The 25,738-nt window shown below is 44.4% G+C and overlaps 1 protein-coding gene across 1 annotated transcript in view; it reads right to left on the reverse strand.

The window, feature by feature from the left end:
• The window catches only part of KLHL5 (kelch like family member 5), an 89,325-nt gene extending 78,188 nt beyond the window's left edge, over positions 1–11,137 (reverse strand). The window contains exon 1 of the mRNA XM_080656496.1: positions 10,818–11,137. The gene's annotated coding sequence lies outside the window, so the exon portion shown is untranslated. The remainder of the gene's footprint in view (positions 1–10,817) is intronic.
• Between the last annotated feature and the right edge of the window lie 14,601 nt (positions 11,138–25,738).

Raw genomic sequence — 25,738 nt, forward strand, 5'->3', positions numbered from 1 at the left:
TAAGAAAGTTACTGAGACCTTGCATGATCCCTCTGTATATGCAAATAAGCCAAAGGGGATGCTCTTTAAAAATAAAATTCTAGTTTAATAAAAAGGAGAAATTTAAAAATTTTTGAAGTCTCTTCCACTAATATTTACAGTGTAAACTAAGATTGTTGTTAAACTACTAAATCTGACAGTAAAATAGTAGTCAACCTTACTGTAATGAGATTTCTTGTGATATGGCTATTCAGACATATGACTTTAGTGTTCAAGCAGCAGCCCTGTAGGTTGCTTGGTGTAAAGAAAGACAAAGATTTAAAAAGTATATATATATTTTATTGATTTTTTTTACAGAGAGGAAGGGAGAGGGATAGAGAGTTAGAAATATCGATGAGAGAGAAGCATCCATCAGCTGCCTCCTGCACACCTCCCACTGAGGATGTGCCTGCAACCAAGGTATATGCCCTTGGCTGGGATTGAACCTGGGACCCTTCAGTCCCCAGGCTGAGGCTCTATCCACTGAGCCAAACTGGTTAGGGCAAGACAAAGATTTTTAAATCAAACTCTCTGTAGCCTGAAAATTATTCTGGAAGGAAATAGAGGTTTTCTTCAAACATCTGAAGAACTGTAATTAAAAGTCAATATATTTGGCTTCATAAACTGAAGTAACTTGTGTTTTTTGCCTCCCTGACAAAGTTTGTTAAGTTACTCAAAGACTAATTGCAGAAGTTTAATTGCAGTCATTTATTGCCCATAACCTAGGACAAGTAAAGTTAAATAAATTTATTTTGGATTAATTTAAATTGGCTAATTGAAATGAATATTCAAGAAAACTTAATTGTACTGTACAAAAAACCTGTTCCGGAAATATTAACTAAAATTTTTATTGATAGTTCATCTCATAGTAAAATTGCTTAACATGCAATGAATCTAAAGCAGACATATTTTTGTGCAAAAAATTAAAAGTTATCAAGACTGCATTATAAATTTCCAAAAGCCTCCTAATATTTAAATCAAAAAAGGGGGATAGTGGAAAAATATCCTGTAAGAATAATACCCTGTAAGTAAATTACATCAAGAAATTTTTTACTTTGAAAATTATTTTTCATTTGTAATACTGATAGCAAGACACCCATGAAAAATCACATGGTATCAAAATAAGCCAAAGGAAAATTGTTTGGGCAAAAATGAAAAAGGATCCCAAGTCAAATTTATAGAAAAGATTCCTTTATTAACCTTTGGTCATGAATATGTGTGTATATGTCCAGAAAACTCCAAGCCCCTGTGGATTCCTGCAACAACGGATCCCAGAGAGGCATTGACAGGACTGCTCCAGCCACGAAGACAAGAGGAGAAACAGTCCAGAAATGAAGATGGTGAAGACTCCTTGCCATGCTAGCATTCAGCAGCTGTGAATCGCTGCAGGTTGCCCAGGACCAAACCAGAGAGGGTCGGACCTGCATTGCCACCGTTTGTCCACCATCCAGAACTGAAATATCATTGCTGACATGTACACATAAGGAATTGTTGGAGATTGAAATTGGGACTCAAAGAACTGTTATCCCAAAAAGAAACTGACTGCAATTTAAAGGGACTTGATAGAACTCTGTCCTTTCCATTGAATTTAAAAATATTAAAACATACATTCTTGTTAAATTTAAAAAATCAAAAAGGGTGATAAGCTCTGACCCTCATTTATTTTCAGAATGGTAGCATTTTGTATAGCACCACATCATTTATAGAATTCTTTCTTATAGGAGTGTCCTTTATTACCCAAATTCTCAAAATCCAAATAGGAACTGAATGGATTTATATGAATTTTTGCACTAATCCCTCATTCTCTCAGTTCTCACTACGTGCTAGCTGGAACTCAGGAACCACTGTCCTCCATACTCTTGCCATCTGTACTCAGAAAAAAAATTTAGACAACAAAAGATTGTTAATACAGTCTTTATTATCACCCTTAAAGCTGTTATTCTTTTAAAATTTTTATTTATTTTTATTTTTAAAAAAATTTATTGGGGTAACATCCTATATAATAAAGAGGTAATATGAAAATTAACCCTCACGCTGTCACAAGATGGCGGTGCCCACAGTGGAGGTGGGGTTCCTGTAACGAGTGATCAGCAGGGACTAGAAGCTGCGTGGCGCTGGGCCAGGGTAAGGGACCTGAGGCTCTGCCCCCCACCCAGCAGGGTTTGACGGGGGACCTGAGGCTGTGTTCCTGCCCTGGTGCCAGGCCAGGGGACCTCAGGCAGTGCCCCCAGCCCCAGCACCAGGCCGGGAGACCCCAGGCCGTGCCCCCCGCCTGTCGGGGCTTGACGAGGACCTAAGGCCATGCCCCGTGCCTGGTGGGGCTTGACAGGGGACCTCAGGCCACGCCTCCTGCTCCAGTGCTGGCCTGGGGGACCCCCGCCCAGCGGGGCTTGATGGGGGACCTCAGGCCATGCCCCCCACCCCTGTGCTGGGCTGGGGGACCTCAGGCCATGCTCTTTGCCCCGAGCTGTGGGGACCTGAGGCTGTGCCCCCCGCCCAGCGGGGCTTGACAAGGGACCTGAGGCTGTGCTCCCCCCACCAGGAGAGGCTTGACTGGGGACCGAGGCTGCGCCCCCTGCCTGGCACCGAGCTGGGGGACCTGAGGCTGTGCCTCCTGCCTAGTGGGGCTTTATGGGGGTGGGGCCGGCCGGGTCTGGATCTCGCCCAATGGGGGTGGGGCTGGCTGGGTCTGGTACGATTTCAAGGCATGCATGGGTGGACAGGGACTTGATTCTGGGTCCTGCAGCATGCCCCAGACTCTGACAGGAGGAAGATTTTCATATACATTTTACTAATTTTCTTTAATCTCTGACACTTCTATTATAGAGAAAGGGCAAATAGCAATATTAAAATATTTCCTCTAATTAATTTCTCTAATGTGAGTGAATTTCGTGCACTGGACCACTAGTTGGTTAATAAAATTAAACAGGTTTCAGATATACAACTCTATAATATATCATCTGTATATTATATTGCGTGTTCTCCAGTCATCAATTCTCCTTTCATTTTGTTTATGTGATGTATCACATTTATTTATTTGCAGATATTGTAGTAACCTTATATCCCAGAAATAAATCTCAGTCGATCATGGAGCATGATCTTTTTAATGTATTGCTGAAGCCAGTTTGCTAATATTTTGAGGATTTTAGCATCTATGTTCATCAGAGATTAGCCTATAATTTTCTTTCTTTGTAGGGTCTTTATCAGGTTTTGAAATTAGGATAGTGCTGACTTCACAAAATGAGTTTGGGAGTCTTCCCTTCTCTTGAATTTTTTGGAATAGTTTGAGGATAGGTGTTAGTTCTTCTGTGAATGTTTGGTAAAATTATCCTGTGAAGCCATCTGGTCCAGGACTTTTGTTTGTTGGAAGTTTTTTCAATTACTGCTTCAATTTCATTAGTTGTAATTGGTCTATTCAGATTTTATGATTCTTCCTGATTCAGTTTTGGAAGATTATGTTTCTAGGAATTTATCCATTTCGTCCAGATTGTCCAATTTGTTGGCACACAGTTGTCTGTAATATTTTCTTAAATTCCTTGTTATTTCTGTGGAATCAGTTGTTACTTTTCCTTTTTCATTTCTGATTTTATTTATTTGGGTCCCCTCTCTTTTTTTCTTAATGAGTCTGGTTAAAGGTCAATCTATTTATTTCTTCAAAGAACCAGCTCTTGGTTTCACTGATCATTTATATATATATTTGTTTGTTTGTTTGTTTAGATTCTATTTCATTTATTTCTTCTCTGATCTTTATTCTTTCTTTTCCTCTACCCAATTTGGGCTTTGCTTGTTGTTGTTGTTTTTTTTTTTTTTTTTTTCCTATTTCCTTTAAGGGTAAAGTTAGATTGTTATTTGATATGTTTCTTGTTTCTTGAGGTAGATCTGCATTGCTATGAATTATCCTCTTAGGACTGCCTTTGCTATATCTCATAGATTTTGGGTTGTTGTGTTCTCATTTTCTTTTATTTCAAGGTATCTTTTTATTTCTTTCTCATTATTAATCCATGCATTGTTTAGTAACATGTTATTTAGTTTCCATGACTTTCTGTGGTTTTTAGTTTTTTTTCTTGTGATTGATTTCTAGTTTTATACCATTATGGTCAGAGAAGATGCCTGATGTGATTTCCATCTTTTTAAATTTACTGAGACTTGATTTGTATCCTCACATGTGGTCTATCCTAGAAACATGTTCTATGTGCACTTGAAATGAATGTATAATCTACTGCTTTGGGTAAAATTCTCTTAAGATATCGATTAAAGCCATGTGTTCTAATGCATCTTTGAAGGCCACTGTTTCCTTGTTGTTTGTCTGTTTGGAAGATCTATCTACTGACTGTATTATTGTCAATCTCTCCCTTTATGCCCATCAATATTTGCTTTATATATGTAGGTACTCCTATGTTACATGCATATTTACAAAGGTTATATCCTCTTGTTGGATTGCTTCCTTTATCATTATGTAGTGCCCTTCTTTGTCTCTTACTATAACATTTGTTTTAAAGTCTATTTTGTCAGATACAAGTAATGCTACTCCAGCTTTTTTCCCCCCCATTTCCATTTGCATGAAATATCTTTTTCCATCCCTTTACTTTTAGTCTGTGTGTACATTTTGTTCTGAGGTGGATTTCTTATAGACAGTTCTTATTTTCTTATCCATTAGGCTACCCTATATCTTTTGATTGGAGCATTTAAGCCATTTCCATTTAAAGTGATTAAAGTGATTATTTTATTCTTTTAACTATGTTCCTGTTTGTTTTTTCGTTTCTTCATCTTCGTAAAGAAGACTCTGACATTTCTTGTAATACTTGGCATGTGTTAACGAACTCCTTTAGCTGTTTCTTGTCTGGAAGCTCTTTGTTTCTCCTTCAATCCTATATAGTAAAGATGTAATATGCAAACGGCACAGCATAACAACCAACCGCGTATTGACTGGATCATGGACCTGCAGGAGGGTGCGGCAGAGAGCTACAAGTGGGTGGCAGAGAGCTACAGGAGGGGGCAAGGCAGCAAGCTATGAGGGAGGGGGCAGGAGGTGGAGAGAGCTACAGGAGGGCAGGGCAGCGGACGGCAAGCTTCTGGAGGGTGGCAGCGAGCTACTGGTGAACTACTGGTGCATGGATTTGTGCACAGGGCTACTAGTTTTAAATGAAAGCCTAGCTGGATAAAGTAGTCTTGGTTGTAGGTCCTTGCTTTTCATCACTTTGAATATTTCATGCTAACTTCTGGCCTGAAATATTTCTGTTGAGACATCAGCTGACAGTCTTATGAGAGCTCCCTTGTAGCTAACTAACTGCTTTTTCTCTTCCTGCGTTTTAGATTCTTTCTTTGTATTTAACCTTTTGCATTTTAATTACGATGTGTCTTGGTGTGGGCCTCTTTGGGTTCATCATGTTTGGGACTCTCTGTGCTTCCTGGACTTGTGTGTCATTTTCCTTCACAAGGTGAAGGAAGTTTTCAGTCATTCATTTTTCAAATATGTTCTCAATCCCTTGCTCTCTCTCTCTCTTCTCCTTCTGGTACCCCTATGATGCAGGTGTTGTTATACTTCATATTGTCTCAAACATCCCTTATGCTATCCTCATTTAAAAAGATGTTTTTTCTTGATTTTTAAGAGAGAAGAAGGGAGAAGGATAGATAGAAATATCAATGAGAGAGAGACATCAAACAGCTGCCTCCTGCACACTCCATACTGGGGATCGAGCCTGCAATCTAGACACATGCCCTGACCGGGAATAGAATTGTGACCTCTTATTTTATGGGCTGCTGCACAAACACTGAGCCACATTGGCCAGGCTATCCTCATTTTTAAAAATCCATTTTGTTGCTCTGATTGTTTTCTGCTACCTTCTCTTCCAAATTGCTCATTTGATCCTCTGCTTCATCCAACCTGTTTATTCCTTCTAGTGTAGTCTTCATTTTAGGTATTATATTCTTCATTTTAGGTATGGTATTCTTTACTTCTGGTTCTTTTTTATGGTGTCTATGTCCTTTTTTATGCTTGCTTCTCTTTGTTAAAGTTCTCACTAAGTTCCTTGAGCATTGTTAGTCCCATTTTTTTTTTAACTCTATATCTGGTAAATAGTTTGCCTCCATTTCATTTAGCTTTTTCCTGGAGATTTTTCCTATATATTTTCTTTCTTTTGAGGCATGTTTGTCTTCCCATTTTGGCTGCCTCTTTGTGTTTGGTTCTATGTATCAGGTAGATCTGCTATGACTACCTTGGTAGGGTGGTGTTATGTGGTAGGTGTCCTGTGAGACCCAGTGGCACAGTCTCCTTGATCAGCTCCCTTGCTTGGGTTATGTGGGCCCTCCTGTTGTAATGAAGTCATATTTTTAACGACATGCATTTTTTCCCCATTGATTTTTTAGAGAGTGTTGGAGAGGAAAGGAGAGAGACAGAGAGAGAGAGAGAGGATATCAATGTGACAGAGACACATCGATTGGTTGCCTCTCACACATGCCACAACTGGGACTGGGGATCAAACCTGCAACCCAGGCATGTGCCCTTAATGGGCATCAAATCTGACCTATCAGTGAATGGGCCGATACACTATGGCCACTGAGGCACACCTGCCAGGGCTGTAATGAAGTCTTGACTGCTATTGGCCCATTTGTGTGTGGGGTCAACCCTCAGGCTGGCTGATTGTGAGAATCGATCCCAACCACAGGGTACAAGCTGCCATGCAGGTTCTGACCACACGAAGTGGAATTCGCCTCAGCAGTGTGTGGTGCCTGCCAAGACCTCCCTTTGGATATCCTGCTTGTGAAGCTAATTGGATCCTGCTCTGATGTTGTCTGGAGCTGGCCACTGAGTGTGTTGGTTCTGGGGCCTCTTAAGAGGGACTGTGGTGCAGGCCAACATCAGATGTTGCCTGTAACTGGCACTGGCAACCTGTTTGGAGCTGCAAAGCAATCCACAGTTTGTGGCTGCCTCTGCTGGGCCTGGCTGTATGTGGGAAGGATCAAGCTTTTACCACACCGGATCCATGGGGCAGGTCAGCAGAAGTCTTAAGGAACCCCAAGATCCTCCTCCACCTGCCTCTGCCTGCCAACTACCTGTTAGATTCAGTCGCTAAAAGAGCCTCTGGCGATACTCAAGTTGTAATAGGTACATTTTCAGTGAATCATCAGGTAAGGGCAAGTGGTGTTCAAACTTGGTCTATGCAGGTTCAAACTCAGTGCTAGTGCCTGGTCTGAGGCCACTCAGCAAATATTCCAGAGTATTTACCTGCTGGGGGTCTGCAGACCTTTGTCATGGGGCCAGGTCTCAGGGAGCCATCAGGGTGAGGCCAGCAGACTTTATCGGGCCCAAATAGACCAAGATTTGGCCACATGAAGGGAGGGCTCTGCACTGTTCGGGTGTGCCAGGGAAAAATTTCCTCCACCCTAGACACAGAACATAGTCTGTCCCAGATTCTACCAGGAGCCTGATCTCAGTTGTTTGGGGCAGCCAGGAGTAGGGAAAGGGGAGGTGCTGGTCAGGCTTGGGGGTAGGTAGGGAGAGGGGCCCCTACCCCAGAGTCACACAATGCAGTGTCTCCTGAATTCTGCCCAAACCCCACCAGGAGTTGGGAGGATGGGGCTGCTGGGAGACTGGTGAGTGGGGCTAGCAGATCTCCCCTGAGAGGATGGTGCCAGTTAGATTCATGGGAATGTGGGGTAATGGCCCCCACACCAAAGCCACACCACTCTTTCCTGACACCCCCTGAGTTGGCTCAACCCTCTACACCCTGGCCCAGACAGCTAACTCCTCAGTAGGATGCAAGCTCCACAGGGTGGGTGATAGAGAGTCCAGAGGGAGGGGCTTTCCCCGAGGCTGATACGATATGGAGGGACATGCTCCACCCCAAAAAGATCGTGTCTGCAGTGTACGAGAGTGATTCAGTATAGGGGTCCCGGTAGCTATCCCCTCAGCTCTCTCCCTAGAGCCACAAACCCATCTCTCCTTACACAACTAGTCCGCTCTGCCCTCCCTCCAAAGGAGCTCGGGTGAGTGGCTGAGAAAGAGATTTTATGCATTGGCCCTTTTAGAGCATGCCTGTGTATCTAGTAGACTCTGGTCTCTCCTTGGCAGACAGAATCCCCACTGATTTTCACAGCCAGATGTTATGTGGTATGTGGGGGTTGAAACCCCATGCTCCTCAAGGGAACCTTTGCAGCTGAGATATCCCTCTGGAATCTCAGATGCAACCCTTGGGAACAGGCCAGCTCTTTCACATCTACCCCCTTCCTATCAGTCTTGATGTGGCTTCTCCTGTAAATCCGTGGTTATAAGACTTCTCTTTAGACAGTCTTCAGGTTGATTGCTCTGTATTTTAGTTGTAATTCCAGTTTGGTCCTGGGAGGAAGTGAGTGGAACATCCACCTATTCCTCCACCATCTTGGATCCTGGCCCTTAAAGCTGTTTTTCTACTATCCAATACCTATTCCACTCTCAACATCTATTGAATGGATTGAGTGCTGTCATCATTCTAATCTTACAAATAAGAAAACAGATTCAGAGTGGTTCATAAATTTTCTAGAAACAACCCTGCACATTAGTGGTAGTGTCCCAGATTTTCTGGTTTCAAAGTCCTTTCCAGGATATACCATGCTTTCTAAGGTCTCTTACCCCTACAGAATTCTAGGAGTTATAGTAAAATAACAGTATCAATAATGTTTGTAATGAAAAGAACATGTTGATCACATGTTTACATCTGAGAATAACTGAAGTTATTCTTCAAGGAATTCTATTTGTGTAAACCTAGTCTAATTCAAGATCATGAGTAGCCCTGAAGCACTGAATAGGAAGAAGTCCTAAAGGTCATTTGGTCCAACAGACAACCTGCAGAATAATGAAGAACTATGAAAGAATTCAGGGAAAAAGTAGCCTTTACCTTTAATATATATAATATTAAAATTCTGATTTTTTAATTATCTTCACTTTGGTAATTACCAAATTGGAAAAATCTCATACTCTTTGCTTTCCAATTCCTATCAAACCTCAGTTGTAGGAAATTCTCATGAAGAACTGTTTGAAGAATAGGCAGTCCAGCCATTTCTACAGGTTCAGTGGATTTCAATTTGTGTTCCATAGTCAAATAAATTTGGAAAAGGTAACAAAATATAACCCCCTTTAAAAGAGTAAATTTGAACATTAGCCAAGAAAGAGTAAATAACTACTAAAATTGGTCTAATCCAGCTATCTCAAACTTATTTGAACTAGAATCTTTAAGTAATAAACTATTGATTTCTCATTTCTTAGGACACAGTTTGGGAAATACTGTCCTAGGTAATTTTCTTTTCTTTTTTTAAAATATATTTTTATTGATTTCAGAGAGGAAGGGAGATGGAGAGAGAGATAGAAACATCAATGATGAGAGAGAATCATTGATCAGATACCTCCTGCACGCTTCCCACTGGGGATGGAGCCAGAAACCCTGGCATATGTCCTGACTGGGAATTGAACCGTGACCTCCTGGTTCATAGGTCAACACTCAACCACCAAGCCACAGCAGCTGGGCCTAGGTAATTTTAAATGTTATGAATGGATCAAAAATTTAAGCTTTCAAAAAAAAAAATTTAAGCTTTCAGAGAACTTACCTTTAGCATTTTATTAACGCCCTTTATTGAAGAACACTGTTGTCCAAAATTCATTATTTTCTGTAGGATATTTTAAAAATGTCGCCAACTGCATAAAACAATTTTATAGTATGCACTTTCCCTGTCACTTTGTATTCTTTTTTTTTTCCTGTTCTGCCTCAATTTTCTCATTTAGGTTTGTTTCATCCTGTGGTAGCATATAGTACTTCAAATAATTTCTGGAACTATCTATTGTATATATTAAGACCTATCTTCTTACAATTTCATAATGATTTCTACCTACCTGCCCCATTACCCAAAAATAGTATAGTCACCTTTGTGTAAAGATATTCACATAGTTATGGCAAGTCAATAGAATATACACATTCACGATATAGTTAAATTCACAAATGCTTAAAACCAGAAATAAGTCATTTTTTTTTCCAGTGGTGTAATAACCAAAAAGACTTGTTAATCTGTTTTCTAAAGGAAAGGAGAATGAAAATTTATCAGGCACTAGTAACTGCAAGGCATTTTTAAAAGTGCATTTGCATATGCACCAGGATGCAGAAGACAGTGGTAAAACTGGCTGGCTGGGGGTCATGGGTGGGCAGGGAGAGAGAATTTGTACATATTATCCCTTTTGAATGTTGTGAGTGCACCAACCATTGAAATATGTTTTTCAAAATCAAACGGAACTATAATAAAGATGGCAGTAGTGCTTTACTCTTAGATACAGCAAACTTTCTCCCTTAGCTTTTGATCCCGAAGTATGCACTGAAATGCTTAAAAGGAATAAAGTTTCAACCAGACACGCCAGTGTTCATAGAAATAAAATCCCTTCCTGATTCTCCACACTCTGGGGTGAGGCAATTACTTAAAATAAAAACTTATAGAGTTGGATAGTCTGCGGGTAACAACGGGGGGAAATCTGAAATGGTTCCCAGTTCATTAGCAGAACAGTCCCGGGAAGAGCAATGATCCTGGACAGCGGCCCCCGCCTCGCAGGCCCGCCGCCAGCGCCGCGGCCACAACTTTGCACAACTCAGGGCGGCCCAGACGCTCCAGGGCTCCGGCTGCGCGCCGCGGAGGCCCGGCCCGGGTTCGAGCCCGGACGCGGTTTGGGGAGGCCCCCGCCTGGCTGGCTCCTGGGGCAGTCGGAGGGCCCAGAGGGACTCGGGCCGCCGAGGACGGGGGGAGGGTCGCGTGGGGACCGGCAGCGAGGAGGAAGTCGCACTTACCTCGTCGGGCTCCCAAGGCGGCCGGGGGTCACGGCGGGGCGGGGCGGCCGGGAGAGAGGAGGAGGGCCGGCGGGGGGCGGGGGCGGGGGCCGGCGGGCGGGGGAGAGGGATGCTCGGCCCCTCAGGCGCCCCCAACTCCTTCCTGGCAGCCTCACCCCCGGCGCCCGCCGGGCTGGGGCAGGCCACTCCCCCTCCGTCAATCTGCACCAGGTCTTGGGGGGACCAACTCTTCGGGCAAATCAGAGGGGGCGGGAGGGCGAGGGAGTGGGAGTCGGGACCGATCGCCCGTCAGTCCAGGCGCCGAGCGAGCAGCTCACGCCCCGCCCCCTCCCGCCAGGCCCCGCCCACACACAGGCCCCGCCCCCTCATCGCCGGCGCTGGGGCCCCGGAAACTGCCGCCGCCTCCGGGTTGGCGGTTTCTGTTTCCCCCCTGCGCAGCGCCCGCGGACGGCCCGGGCCTGGGGAAGGAAAGGAAGGAGAAAAGGGGAGAAGGGGAGAAGGGGAGAAGGGGAGAAGGGGGGGGGGGGTGCGGGCTGAGGTTTGGAAGCTCATGGGGGAGGGGGACGACAGGCTGGGCGGGGCTCTGGGGCAGGGGGCGGGGGGCGGCAGACCTGACAAAGATTCCGGTTGTTCCCCGCCCCTTGAAACTGGGAATGGGGCATTCCTGGGTGTGGAAGTTTAGGAAGAGGTCCCTCTGCAGGGCTGGAAGGCGATCAGACAACGGGCCTGTGGTTTGCTTCCTTGGAGAACAGGACTGTATTGTCCCGGAGCTTTGGGGAAACTCACCAAGAGTCGCCTCTTTTCCAGCCTCTGCAACCCTTCTTGCAACAATCTGATCATTATTGTGCCCCGAATATGGGTGTGTGCCATAGGGATTATGATTCTCAACACTGTCCATAATCATCGTTTTCCAATGGCGGGTTAATAGGAATTCCACAAAAGTAGCTTCCTTATTAAATCTTTTTAGCCACCATGTATTAAACTCCTGTACAGTATACCAGATGCTGAGAACAGCAATAACTAATGTACTCAGCGCCTAGATGCTAAGCACAAATCTAAAGCACTTTATGTATGTTAACTCATAATCAGACTTGAGCAAAACAGCTAAGGTACTTTCCCTCATGGAGCTCATGGTGGATAAGGGAGGACTGGAGTTTCCTTGGCTTGTCTCAGGCTGATGTGTAAACGAAACGTCCACCTCCTTTTGATTCTCCAAGTAATGCACATGTTCATTATTTGCAGATTAATTGTTTGCTACTCTGAGCTAGCTGTATGCTGTCCCCAAGGGTTGAATGTGGTCATTCCCCACTGCCAGCCCAAATGACATTTGCTCAGGACATTTCCAGTATGTCTTCATAATGAAAATCTGATGCAAGCAAGTGGTGATCCAGAAGCCTGATGGATCAAGTCACTATCAGAATAAAAGCCAAATTGTGGCAGCAACCTAGGGGTTGGCTGGGAGATTTATTTTAGGGATCTATTTTGTACACTCCCTCTTGGGGAAGTGGTTAGAAAAAGCAACATAATGTAAAACAATGAAGCATTGAATCAGACTGCTAGTTCAAAGGAAAGCGGAAGGGCGGATTTAAAACTGTCACAATCAGGAAGGTGAAACATCAGAAAATCTACCACTGAGGGCTCCACAGAAGCACAGGGTACGTTTGTTGTTGTTAACCCTCACCCGAGGATATTGTCCATTGATTTTTTAGAGAGAGTGGAAGGGAGGGGAAGAGACAGAGATAGAGAGAAACATCGATGTAGGGAGACACATCTATTGTTTGCCTTCTGCATGTGCCCTGACCAGAGATCAAACTTGAATTGAATCTGGGACCCTTCAGTTTGTGGGCGGACACTCTATCCACTGAGCCAAACCCGTTAGGGCAATTTTTTAAAATTAGAGCCACAGGGAAGCGACTGCAACCCCCTCCTTTGCAATCACTTGCACAAATAGATAAACATTATTTCAGTGGTATTGTCTTTAAGTACAAAAGACAGTTCTCTAAATCCACAGCCTAAATTTTTGGAATTTGTTATTACTTTTCAGCTCTCATTTGACTTTTCGTTGTTAACATTTGTGTATGTACATTAACAGCAAAAGACATTCTTCTCATGACCACCCCTCTGCCCCATTTGTTGTTCTATTTTGGAATTTTAATTGTTGTTTTCTTTTGGTTTTATAGTGAGAAAGACTAGAAAAGCATTGCAATAAAATTGGATTACAATTGCAGTAAAAATTAGTCCTAATTTAAGAAATAGGATTTCCCATACACCCTTTCCTTTTTGTTTTTGTTTTTCATGTTAAATGTGTTTTTGTACTGTCCTAAAATATATTCTCTTTGATTTACTAATGGATATTTTAAGTTTATTTGCTCCACCACTCCAATAAAAGCAAATCAAATAAAACATCCCTCGTAATCTGGTCCTGTTTCGCTGGCCTCAGCTCTTACCCACCGGACTCCTTCCTCTCTGCCAAACACACTAAGCACTTGCCAGTCAAGCTTTTGCATGTCCCTCCGTCTGGAGGGTTCTTAGCTATTCACACAGCTGTTTCCCTTTTCCTTCATGTTACCTTTCCTGCCTATCCTCTGTAAACCTGCAACACCCCTCTCCCCATTTCTCAGCACTTAGCACCACCTGACATATATCTGTTTATCTCTGTCCCAATGGAATGTAAGCTCCATGAGAACAGAAATGTGTCCGTTTAGTTTGCTGTTACATCTCCAGTGTCTATTACTTACCGGTGTCTGCTATTTGTAGATACTTAACAAATATTTTTGAATGAATGAATGACTTCACCTAGGAAAGATAGCTTGTATTTCTTTTTGTATTGGCCAAAGGGCTTTTATACAGTTATCTTATAACTAAGTCACATGATTTAGACATATGAATGAGGTTTAAGATACAGCCCATTTTTAAAATTAGAATTTGAAATGGCTGTTTTTAATCTTTCATTCTGGCAACACATTGAAGAAGCATTCACAGCTAAGAATTTATGCTGAGATTTTACAAGTTGGCCCATAAATGGATCCATAGAATCAGAGAGGAATAATGGATCAATAAATGCTGTCCAAGCCTTAATGTTTTTTCCCTGAGAAGAAACAATACAGCAGTAATCAGAAGTGGAATAAATGAACCTAAAATTTGATTACTGGTAACTTTACAGGTGGTGCTAATACTATGGCCTTTGTGAGTTCTCAGATGATTTGAGTTGATAATCACAATGGTGAGCTTAACAATGTTTTCATCTGGTTGAAGTGTAGTACTGACAGGTAGCAAACAGAACTTGATCCTTATTGTAGACTAGTGGCCCGGTGCACAAAATTCGTGCACATTAAAAGGGGATTAATTAGAGGAAATATTTTAATATTGCTATTTGCCCTTTCTCTGTAATAGAAGTGTCAGAGATGAAAGAAAATTAGTAAAATGTATATGAAAACCTTCCTCCTGTCAGAGTCTGGGGCACACCACAGGACCCAGAGTCAAGTTCCCGTCCACCCACATGCGCCTCAAAATCACGTGAGACCCATACCCGGCTGCCCCCCCCCTCATTGGAATAGATCCAGACCTGGCTAGTCCCACCCTTGTCAAACCCCGCCGGGCAGGGATCGTAGCCTCAGGTCCCCTGGCCTGGCGCCAGGATGGGGGGCGTGGCCTGAGGTCCCCCAGCCCAGACTGGGGTGGGGGGGCATGCCTTGAGGTCCCCCATCAAGCCCTGCCAGGTGTGGGACATGGCCTGAGATCCCCTGTCAAGCCCCACTGGGTGGGGGGCATGGCCTGAGGTCCCCTGACCCAGCACTGGGGGTGCACCTTGAGGTCCCCTGTCAAGCCCCGCCAGGCAGGGGGGTGCAGCCTCAGGTCCCCTGGCTCAGTGCTGGGGCGGGGGGTGCAGCCTGAGGTTCCCCGGCCTGGTGCTGGGGTGGGGAGCATGGCCTGAAGTCCCCTGTCAAGCCCCACCTAGTGGGGGGCACAGGCTGAGGTCCCCCGGCCTGGTACTGGGGCGGGGGGGGGACAGCATGAGGTCCCTTAGCCCAGCACCAGGACGGGAAGCGCACCTTGAGGTCCCCCATCAAGCCCAGCCAGTTGGGGGGCGTGGCCTGAGGTCCCCCGGCCTGGTGCTGGGGCGAGGGGGAGCAGCCTGAGGTCCCCTAGCCCAGCACCAGGACTGGAAGTGCACCTTGAGGTCCCCTGTCAAGCCCCACGTGGTGGGGGGTGCAGCCCGAGGTCCCCTGGCCTGGCACTGGGGCGGGGGGAGCAGCCTGAGGTCCCCTAGCCCAGCACCAGGATGGGAAGTGCACCTTGAGGTCCCCTGTCAAGCCCCACGGGGGCGGGGGAGGGCGTAGCCTCAGGTCCCTGCTGATTGCTTGTTAAGGCTCCTTATGGGAACTTGGCCTCAGCTGTGGGTGCAGCCATCTTTGTGACGGAGTGATGGTTAATTAGCATATTCCTTCTTTATTAGATAGGATGCCCTTAATAAAGAAATGGTTTGGCTTTTCATTTTCTGCTCTGATTACGAGTTGTGCAGGTGGGGCGGGTTAAAGGCTCAAATATAATTATGTACAGTATCTATGGTCAAAAACTGGATCCCAGGATTTGAGGATTTAAGATTACTTTTAACAGTACTGCTGCTATCCATGTATTTTTAAAAATATATATATTTTAAATTTTTTATTTATTTCAGAGAGGAAGAGGAGGGAGAAATAGAAACATCAATGATGAGAGAGAATCATTGATCGGATGCCTCCTGCATGCCCCCTACTGGGGATCGAGCCCAAAACCTGGGCATGTGCCCTTGCCTGGAATCGAACCTGGAACCCTTCAGTCTGCAGGCCAACATTCTCCCCACAGAGCCAAACCAGCTACGGCCGCTATCCATGTTTTGACACAAAACAGCCTCCTATTAAAATACATAGCTTTAAAAGGTGTGAGCAGATCATACCCCTGGAAGGAAAATTTCCAGATGGGTAAGACAGGTGGCCGAGTTAATCCAACCCAAAATTTGTCTCCTTGAAGTTCACCTCAGATTCTCACTCTGATTTCTTTTGGTTCCCAGGGTAACTTGTTTCCCCTTTTAACTTGGTTTAAAAAAAAAAAAAAAAAAAAGTTTCCTTGGCTTCCTTTACCACAGCCAAGCCAATCTAGAAATTTTCAAAATGAATGTTACTAAAATCTAAAGGAGATTAAGAATGAAATTATTATGGAAAATGTAAGGGACAGCCATGACTCCATTCCTTTGTCCAGGTATTTTTCTACAGTTTTCATTCCTCCAGGAAAAACACTTCCATCCCCAAAGCGCAGGTGTAAATTGCAGGCAATCTGCCTAGATCCCTTCCCTCTTGGCTCTCCCTCTTGCTCCACATGGTAGGGCCACTTTTCTGTCTCCCACGTGGGAGCCATCAAGCTTGTCCCAATCACAACCAAGGCCAAAAGCCTCTTTTGTACGCCTGTTCATTTCTCAGTTCTGGTCAGAGGGATACGGCCTCGTCCCAGTCCAATCGCAGGGACGGACTAATGCCCCTTGTTCGGGTGGGACCCTCCTTACACATGGAGGAAAGGCAGTTCCAAGGCACTGTCAGGTCACTCCTCGTAGTCCCCAGAGCATCTGCATAAGAACAACCTTACATTCTGAAAAGACTCACAATTATGTCTAAAATGAATTCTGTTCACAATAACAGGCGACCTAGATCTTAGGAATTGGAGCCTTTCCTAAGGCCTTTAGGGAAGCCCCTGGCAGGGGACAAAGGCCCGGCAGTGTTTGGGAGCAGGCACAGCAGAGTCAGGCACTGCCAGCCTGAGGGGACCCTGCTGGCGGACGCCCCAGTTCTAAGGAGGGAGCACAGCACGAGGTGAGTGCAGCTCTGTGGAGAGCGATGGCCCCCCGTGGCAGGCACACAGCGCCTTCCAAGCACAGAGCCATGGTCTCGATTCGGTAGAGGCACACTTGGCACCTGCTGAGTCAGGAGGTGCTCTTGGGAGACCTCACCAGCAGTGCTAACCGGGAAACAGACAGACCGAGGGGCAAGAAGTAACCTGCGTAAAACCGCCGGGAAAGTCAGAGGCAGAATCAGGATGGGCCCAGCAGGTCTGTCCACCCACAGTCCAGGGCGGACCACCATGCCACACCATGTCAGACCCAATCCTGAGCAGAGATCTGATGGCTCACCCCCCACACGGTCTGCTGGGTCCCACAAATGGGAACAGTGTGGCCTTTGGAAGGCAGCATAGCCGTTGGAGAGCTCCGGGCCTCCTGGGCGGAGGCACCCCCCCCCCACCCCACACACACACTGCCTGCAACCTGTAACCATTCAGTGGGGCCCTGTGCTGCTTGGGCTCTCGTTCTGTGGTTAATGATCACCAGTTTGTGGGGGCTGACCCCAGCTTTTAGGGGACTGTCACTGTGGATGCCAAAATTGCATAACTGAGATAAGGTGAATAAGTGACAAAGACAACTTTTTACAAACAAAGAACTGCTCTGCACTGGTGCTGAGGTGCTGAGACGTGGGCAAGGAAAGCACATGCTCTCCTGCACGTGTTTCCATCTATCCATTCACAAGTAGGCCTCCTGTAAGCAGGCCACACACACGCTCTGACCGGAAAAAAGGGTTTTTGTAAAACCGATTCCAACACTTCTTGCCGGTCTCCCTAACCATTCTAGAATACAAACCTAATTCTGTTTGTCCCCCAGGACCCTGCTTAATACACTTTAGTGACTCTCTGTTGCCTTCCAGGTAAAGTTCAAACATCTTAACATGGGCTTTGTAGGTCGGAAGCTTCTATCATCAAACCTCTCTCTCTCTCTCTCTAGGCCTGTGCCCATTCTAGATGACTTGCAGTGTCTAGAATGTATAATTTCTCTCATAGTTATACCTTTAAATAAGTTTCCTCCATCTGGAGGGGCCCGCCTTTCCAATCTCTGCTTGTATAAATCCCTCAAGGCTCAGCTCAAGGGTCACTTCCTCTGGCAATCTCTATCCTGAACTTTCCAGGCTGAGCGCGTTCTTCCTCTGGGTTCCGTAGTAACCCATGCACCCTGTGTTGTAGCAGGTACCTGATTGGCTAACTTATCTATGTCCCTGACTAGCTGAGAGGTCTATGGTGCCAGACTCATAAACATTTGTTGAATGAATGAATGAATGAATGAATGAATGGAAAAACACTCCTCACCTATGAAGCCTTGGGAAGTAACTATTACAGTATGGCCATTTCCCCCCATGAGCATTAGAAAAAGGACCTTTCTTCTACTTTATAGTGTTATACTCCCCGTTTTATGAAACTTTAGAAGATTCTTAATTTAGGATTCCATAAAGTTACAAGGCTAGGGATGAATACAAAGTACCTGTATTTATTTCCATGTATTTAAAAAAAAAAAAAATCTCCCAGGATCTCAACATACTTGTTTTTGTTTTTGAAGACAAAAATTGTGAGACTACTTATTGATGCTGACTTCTTACGAGTTAAAAAATGTTCCAGGATGTATCTTCATATTTGACATATTGCTTCCTGTCTAACAGACAGGAACCACTCAATGCGGCTTTCATTTTAATGTTCTCAGAGAATGTTTATTACCATTCTACAAGGTTAAGCATTCAGGTTTGTCACTGTGCTGGTGGATTGCTTATAGAATATTCATTCAGCAACATTGACCAAGTATTACGAAGAAGCCTACAGCATAGATGACACGGTGCTACTTGTTATGGGGGAGAGAATGAACAAAGATGAATCAGGCAGCTTTGTAAACTGACAAGTTCTTATTGATCACTATGCTTCCTTTTCCTCCTCCATTTTGTTCACTTTTTTAAAAGCACACATCCCTCTGTGTTCACACTTGCTTTCTATACTCCGTGACTATACTTAGCACAGAATTGTGGAGGAAAGGTTCGGGCTGAGTAGCGAGCAGCTGACCTAGGATAGAAAAGCAGTGGGTGAATTGGAGGTGGCACGCACTAAACTCATTTGAAGACAGTCACAGAGTCAATGCTCTAAGCAATACAAAGAGGGAAAAAAAAACCCAAACATTTTATTCTCTTCCTTTCCAACCGCAAGAAAAATCAAGAAACACTATTATTTACAGATTACATGCTAAAGAGACCCCTAAAAAGCCCAATTGAGACATTCTTATGCTGCTAGCATGTAACAACCTTTGACTCTTTAGGAAACTGAGTAAGATCAATGGCTAGAGTCTGAAAGTATTGGGTCCAGTAGGTCCGGTGTCAGATAAAAAGAACAGGCTCTTCTGCATCTAAGTACCACTAGTTCTTGATTTTCTTGGGGATGGAGGGGAGGAGAATGGAATGTATTCATAATTTGACATTGAAATGCCCTCTTGTTGCCTCCAGTTCTTTTTATTTGGGACTGGACCTATTGCACTGAATGCTTTCAGACTCCTAGGAGTTGGTTTTACTGGATTTCTTAGAGTCAGGATGTTATATTTTAGTATTATAAGAATGCTGTTTTTTTTTTAAAAAAAATATTTTTATTGATGTCAGAGCAGGGAGAGGGAGAGAGATAGAAATATCAATGATCAGAGAGAATCATTGATCAGCTGCCTCCTGCAACCCGGGCATGTGCCCTTGACCGGAATCGAACCCGGGACCCTTCAGTCCACAGGCCAACGCTCTATCCACTGAGCTAGGGCATGAAGAATGTTTTGATTGTGCTTTTCTGTGTCTTTATACATGCAAGTAACATGATAACGCATTACCGGGCCAAATTAATTGTCAGGAACTTTGTTCCCAGAGGCTGAAATACTACAGTGGTCCCAGGAATCCATTCCAGGGTGGTTTACCTTTCTGCCCGCACTCCCACCCCTTCCCCCAGTCTCTGAGTGAACTGGCTGGACAGATAAGTCTGCCTCATATTCCTTCTAAGGAAAGTGGCCCCAGTGGGTTCTTTCCTGTGTCGGCTGCCATCTCAGTGCAGCGGCTTTTGTTAGTGAAACAGACTCTGCGCTTCTTGCCCCAGGTGCTTGGGGTGGGGACAGTGCAGGCAGAGCAGCGAGGTATGGCTGTGCGGGAGAGGGCCCATATGCAAAGGCCTCAAGTGAACTCGCTCTGCCCAGTGAGCATTCTGAACACAGTGGTGGCAGATCAAACCAGATGCTCCCCAGAGGGTCATGAACAAAGAGGAGGCGGCTCAGTGAAGCGCAGCCTGTGGGCTGAGCAATGCTGACCACCTTTTCTGGGCCACTGAACCGGCTGCTAAAGACGTGCCCTCTGTGTGCCTTCGTGCCCCGGGTTTCTTTGCAGCAACCTCACCCCGGCCACTGCAGGAAGCAGGAGCAACGCTGCGGTCTCCTGCTGGCCTGACCTGAGGCTCCCCCTGGAATTCTCTCCAATTAAGTTCAAGCTCTGGTCCACTCCCAGCCTCAGAAACAACATCCCACCCCCTTTCTCAATAATCTCTGTTTCTAAAGCAGCAAAATAGCCTGTGTGGAGGAGAGAGAGAGAGAGAGAGAGAGAGAGAGAGAGAGAGAGAGAGAGAGAGAGAGAGAGAGAGAGAGAATTGTGTATATTGAGTTTTAATTTAATTATGGTAAAATCCATTCTATCTAATGTACAGTTCTAGAGTTTTGACTAATGCTTACAGTTGCATAAACACTACCATCATCAAAATATAAATTTTCGTCTCCCTAAAAATTCCCTCGTGTCCCTTTGGAGTCAACCCCTCCCTCTATCCCCAGTCTCTGGAAATCACCGCTGTGTTTCTGCCCCTGTAGTTTTGCCTTTTCTCTCGAGTCTTATAAATGGAATCCTACAAGGCAGGCCTTTAACATCCCTGTTTACACTACAGCATGCGCCCTGCCTGACTCTCTGTTAGTACATCATTCTTTGCCTTATTTTTTTTTTTCAGAACATTTAACATTATCTGAACATAAGCTATTGTCATTTTTTGATGGTGGTCTGTCAGTGGAATGCACACTCCCGCTAGAATGTGAGTGCAGGGACTTCGCCTCGTTTGCTGCTTCATCTCTGGGGTGCAGACTGCTGTCTGCCATGGGGCAGGTGTTCAGGAAATATTTGCTGAACGAGCGGCCAAATGAATGAGGACATTGGAACTTCCCCAAACCCTCCTCTCCACATTCAGACTGACCTCATTAATAAGAGATTATCCTCTCCCCCGCCCCCCCTGCAAATGTGTCAATCCAAGCTTGCCGTGTTGCCAAAGTAGATGGTTTAGCTGCAAGTAACACAATTAGAAGTAATTAGGGTGATTGAGATTATAAATTGTCTTTTAAAGCCACTCTCTGGGCGATTAGATTACCTAGAATAGAGCTAGTCTGATGCGAGTAAAATGGAAACAATGATAGTGACTATTTCCTAAGGTTGTTTTGAGGATTAAATGACTTAATGTAGGTGAAGTGTTCAGCACAGTGCTTCTCAATGGGGAGTATTTTGCCTCCGCAGGGACATCAGGTGGTGTCCAGAGACGTTTTGTTGTGGTGGTGGTTGTCAAAACGAGGGCAGGGTTGTTCCTAGCATCTGCTGCTAAACACTCCTCAATGCACAGGACAGTCCCCTACCCACAAAGAATTATCTCGCCCCAAATGTCAGTAGTGCCACCTGTGAGTTAGAGCAGTGTCTGCACACAGGAAAACTATATTTGTGTTTGCTACTATTATTTTTAGGCGCTGGCTGGCTGGCTTAGTTGGTTGGAGCGTTGTCCTGTACACCAAAAGGTTGAGGGTTCAATTCCTGGTCAGGGCACATACCTAGGTTTCAGGTTCGATCCCTGGCTGGGGCGCATTCAGGAGGCAACCAATTGATGGGTCTCTTTCACATCAACGTTTCTCTCTCTCTGCCTCTTTCTCTTTTTCCTTTCTTCTCTCTCTAAAAATCAATAAAAACATATCCTCCAGTGAGGATTAAAAACAGCAACACAAAAACATGACAACTTAGGGAAAATGTTTGCAACATATATGGCAAATGATACATATTTCCAATAGAGGGAAAAGGCCTATAAAAGCAGCAACAAGGAGGTGAATGCTCTAATAAAAGACATGAGCAGGCAATTCACAAGAGAAGAAATTCAAATTTCCAGTAAATATGAAAAGTGTTCAGACTGACTAGCGATAAAAAAATGCAAATTAAAACACAAATTATTATTTTTTCCTTTCAAATTGACAAAGGTTAAAAGAATAAAATGGCGAGTGTTGAAGTTTGGTGATAAATGGACGCTCTCATACACAGTATGCTGACAGAGGTTTTCTGGGAGACAGTTATCTATGGGAATCAACTACTGCAAATATCTTCATACTGTTTGTCTCAGTATTCTACTCTATAATCAGAATCACACAAAGATGTTAGTATGTGATTTTCACATGTGGTGCTATATAAAAAACTAAAAATGATGTAATTGGAGTATGGTTAAATGAACTGTGTTGTATCTATGGATCCTTAGAAATCCAATGAAGTCTTTAGAAAGAACTTAACTGCAGAGTTGTCATGTTTGATTGATGGAGAGGTGATGGTACAGATATATGGAAGAAAGGGGAGCACAGATGCAAGGAGGGACATCAGAGGAAGAGTGCGGAGCAGCAGGGAGAACCCCTGCGCACATCTCCAGCTCTGGGATCCTCCTTGGCTTACCACCGTTCCTCAGGGCAAATATGCACATTAAGTTCCAACAGAGTCACACACTTAAAGGTTTAGAGCTTGCTACATCTCTGTCCTTCTTAATATGTAAATCAAGAAATGGGCTGTTGAAGAAAATTTCTTACACACCACTAGAAGCATGTCTACTCCAGGTTTGTTTGTTTCAAAACCTTTTGTTGCTTCAGTTCTATCTTTAAAATGAAATTAAAAGGTAAATAAAATCAAGAGTTAGCACAACCTATCCAGAGACATAGAACCATGAACAGACTGACGAATTTCAGAAGGAAGATGAGGGTAGGGGTGGAGGGGGAGAGATTAACCAGGGAATTTATATGCATATATGCATAGCCCAAGGACATAGACAATAGTGTGGCAAAGGCTCGGGAGGGGCAGGTGCAGGGTGGAGGGGGTCAATGGGGAAACACACACACACACACACACAAAGCAGACATCTGTAATACTTTCAACAATAAAGATAAAATAAAAAAAGAAAAAACATATTCTCTGTCAGCATACTGTGTATGAGAGTGTCCATTTATCACTGAGAGGTCGTGGGTTTGATTCCGTGTCAGGGCACTTGCCTGGGTTTCAGGCTCAATCCCCAGGAGGAGGCGTTCAGGAGGCAGCTGACTTTTTCTCACCTAAATCTTTCTCCCTCTCCCTTGATTTCTCTCAAATCAATAAAAACATATTTTTATTTAAAAAAGAAAAGAAAATACAGGATGGGCAAAAGTAGGTTGATAGTGGTGAGTACATGAAACACAGAGTTCATTCTTATATTATTTATTAATTGTTGTATTATTTTTCATACAAACAACTGTAAACCTGTTTTTCCCCACCCTCTATTGAAGTGGCTTAATGGCCTTTTGAAAAAAATTCATCAAGGAATTAAATAGACTTAATGGTGTTATATAAATAAATACTTTCTGATCAATTTTATCTCCATTGGTAAAATTATGATTGGAATGTTTGTATTCATACATGAGAAAATGTCTGAGTGAATCAAAACAGGGTCCAAATGGGGAGTAGATGATCCACTGATCACTCAGTGACACCTGTAAGATGGGGAAGGATTAAGGGACAGGGTCTCTCACCCCTCCTCACCAGCATCTCAACTGGACCTTTTGCTGAACCTGTATTCCAATACGTCTTCGTTCAGTAGGCTGTGTGGGCAATGACTCTCATCAATTCTTCTCTTCCTTTCAATGATTCTTGATGTTGTTCATAAAATAAGTCTAATGTGGCCCAGCTGATGTGGCTCAGTGGTTGAGCATCACCCTATGAACCAGGAGATCATGGTTTGATTCCCAGTCAGGGCACATGCCCGGGTTGCAGGCTCGATCCCCAGTGTAGGGCATGCAGGAGGCAGCCGATCAATTATTCTCTCTCATCTATCTCTCTTTCCCTTTCCCTTCCTCTCTGAAATCAAGAATAATAATTTTAAAAAGTCTAATGTATAAAGCCCTTCCTCCCATTTGACTATTCTTAGGCTCAGGTCTTAAGGTCTCTTAACCTTTGATTTCCACCTGTCTATCAAATCCCCAACCCTAATCAGAAGACGTTCATTCATGCTCAAAATATATTCACAGCATGACCTTTGTTCCCGGCCTTCCATTCCTCACTCACCCATCTATACTAATAAAAGCCTAGGTGGCCCTTGCGTGCAACATTGTCACAAGATGGCCACCACAATATGGCCACTACAAGATGGCCACCATAATATGGCTGCCACAAGATGGCCACCACAAGATGGCCTTGCGCACAGTGGAGGCGGGGCTGGTGGCTGCTCCACGCAGTGAGGCCTGGGGGTCCCACGGCTCTGTGCAGTGTGGAGGAGGCCAGTCCTGGTGGAGGAGGCGGGTCGTGGCAGGGGAGGGTAGTTGGGGGCATTGGGCTGGCAGGGGAGGGCATTTGGGGGCATTGGGCTGGCAGGGGAGGGCAGTTGGAGGCGATCAGGCCAGCAGGGGAGGCCAGCAGGGGAGCAGTTAGGCGTCGATCAGGCTGACAGGGGGGTGGTTAGTGGGTGATCAGGCTGGCAGGCAGAAGCAGTTAGGGGCAATCAGGCAGGCAAGCAGGCGAGCAGTTAGGAGCCAGTGGTCCCGGATTGTGAGAGGGATGTCCGACTGTCCCACAGAAATCGGGCCTAAACCAGCAGTTGGACATCCCCCGAGGGGTCCCAGATTGGAGAAGGTGCAGGCCGGGCTGAGGGACCCCGCTCCCATGCATGAATTTCGTGCACTGCGCCTCTAGTTGTTTGATAAAGCTCAGGGCTGGGTGGATAAGAACAAGAAAGAGGATAAATAGAAATAGACGGGTGGTGAGAGTACAAAAGAGAGTGAGCAGGGAGAAAACTGATAGCTGTTTCGAAAAACCCAACATTAGAAAACAAGAAAAATGGGAAAAAATATTTGTTTGCACATATTCTTTATTCACCATGGATTATTCCTACCCTTCAAATATTCTAAACAAAGTACTTTGTTTTACTAAGATTACCATAATGAAAAATCTTTTTAAAAAAATGGTAACTGAAAATGTGGATTCTGAACAATAAACAGTGTTTCCAGGCATAATGATAATGAGTCCCATCCTACTGCTTTTATACTTTGTAAGTAAAGTAGAACTAAAGTTGTGCAAGTGTCTTTAGTTTATCCTTACCTTTTGTACAGTTTATTGTCCTCTAGACATACTATTTTTCTGAACACCAGAACCCAGCACAGTTCCTGCCTCACACTTAAAAGAGGTAAACAATCATTTAATAAGTAAATGAATGAATGCTGTTCACATAACCTGGACATGACTGACAGTCATCATTTTATTTTTGGTGAGGATCTTGTGGGTTTATATTTATCACACAGATTGGTAAACAAGAGAAAATAGCTTCAAATGTAGATGAGGATAAGACCCCTTTGCTTCTCAAGATCTTTTCTTTTCTTTTCCTTTTTCATTTTATGAGCCTCAGGCATGAAACAGCTCTGGCCACCCACACAGGCATCAAGCTAGGATGAACTAAGGACTGTACATCTGCTTTGCCCCTGATTGATATAAGAGCAACACCACCAACCAGGTGTCTCCTTGCCCATTGCCAGGGGGTTCATTTCTTTATTTTTGTCTTGTTTAGAAGATAGTTTGAAAGTGCTTATTTGGAAGTAGTTTTCTCAATGTCAAGTGACTTGAAGTCTCAGTTCAAGGCCTCTTTTTTTTTTTAAATTCTTACCCAAAAGGAAGTATGAGGTCAATTGCATAAACTTAAAGTACCACAGAGATGAAACTTAAAGCAGGAAGAAACTTGCCATCAATGCACTGGATGGGAACACGTGTGTCATGTGAACAGAC

Source organism: Plecotus auritus, assembly GCF_963455305.1.
Source record: "Plecotus auritus genome assembly, chromosome: 1".
Taxonomy (NCBI): Eukaryota; Metazoa; Chordata; class Mammalia; order Chiroptera; family Vespertilionidae; genus Plecotus; species Plecotus auritus.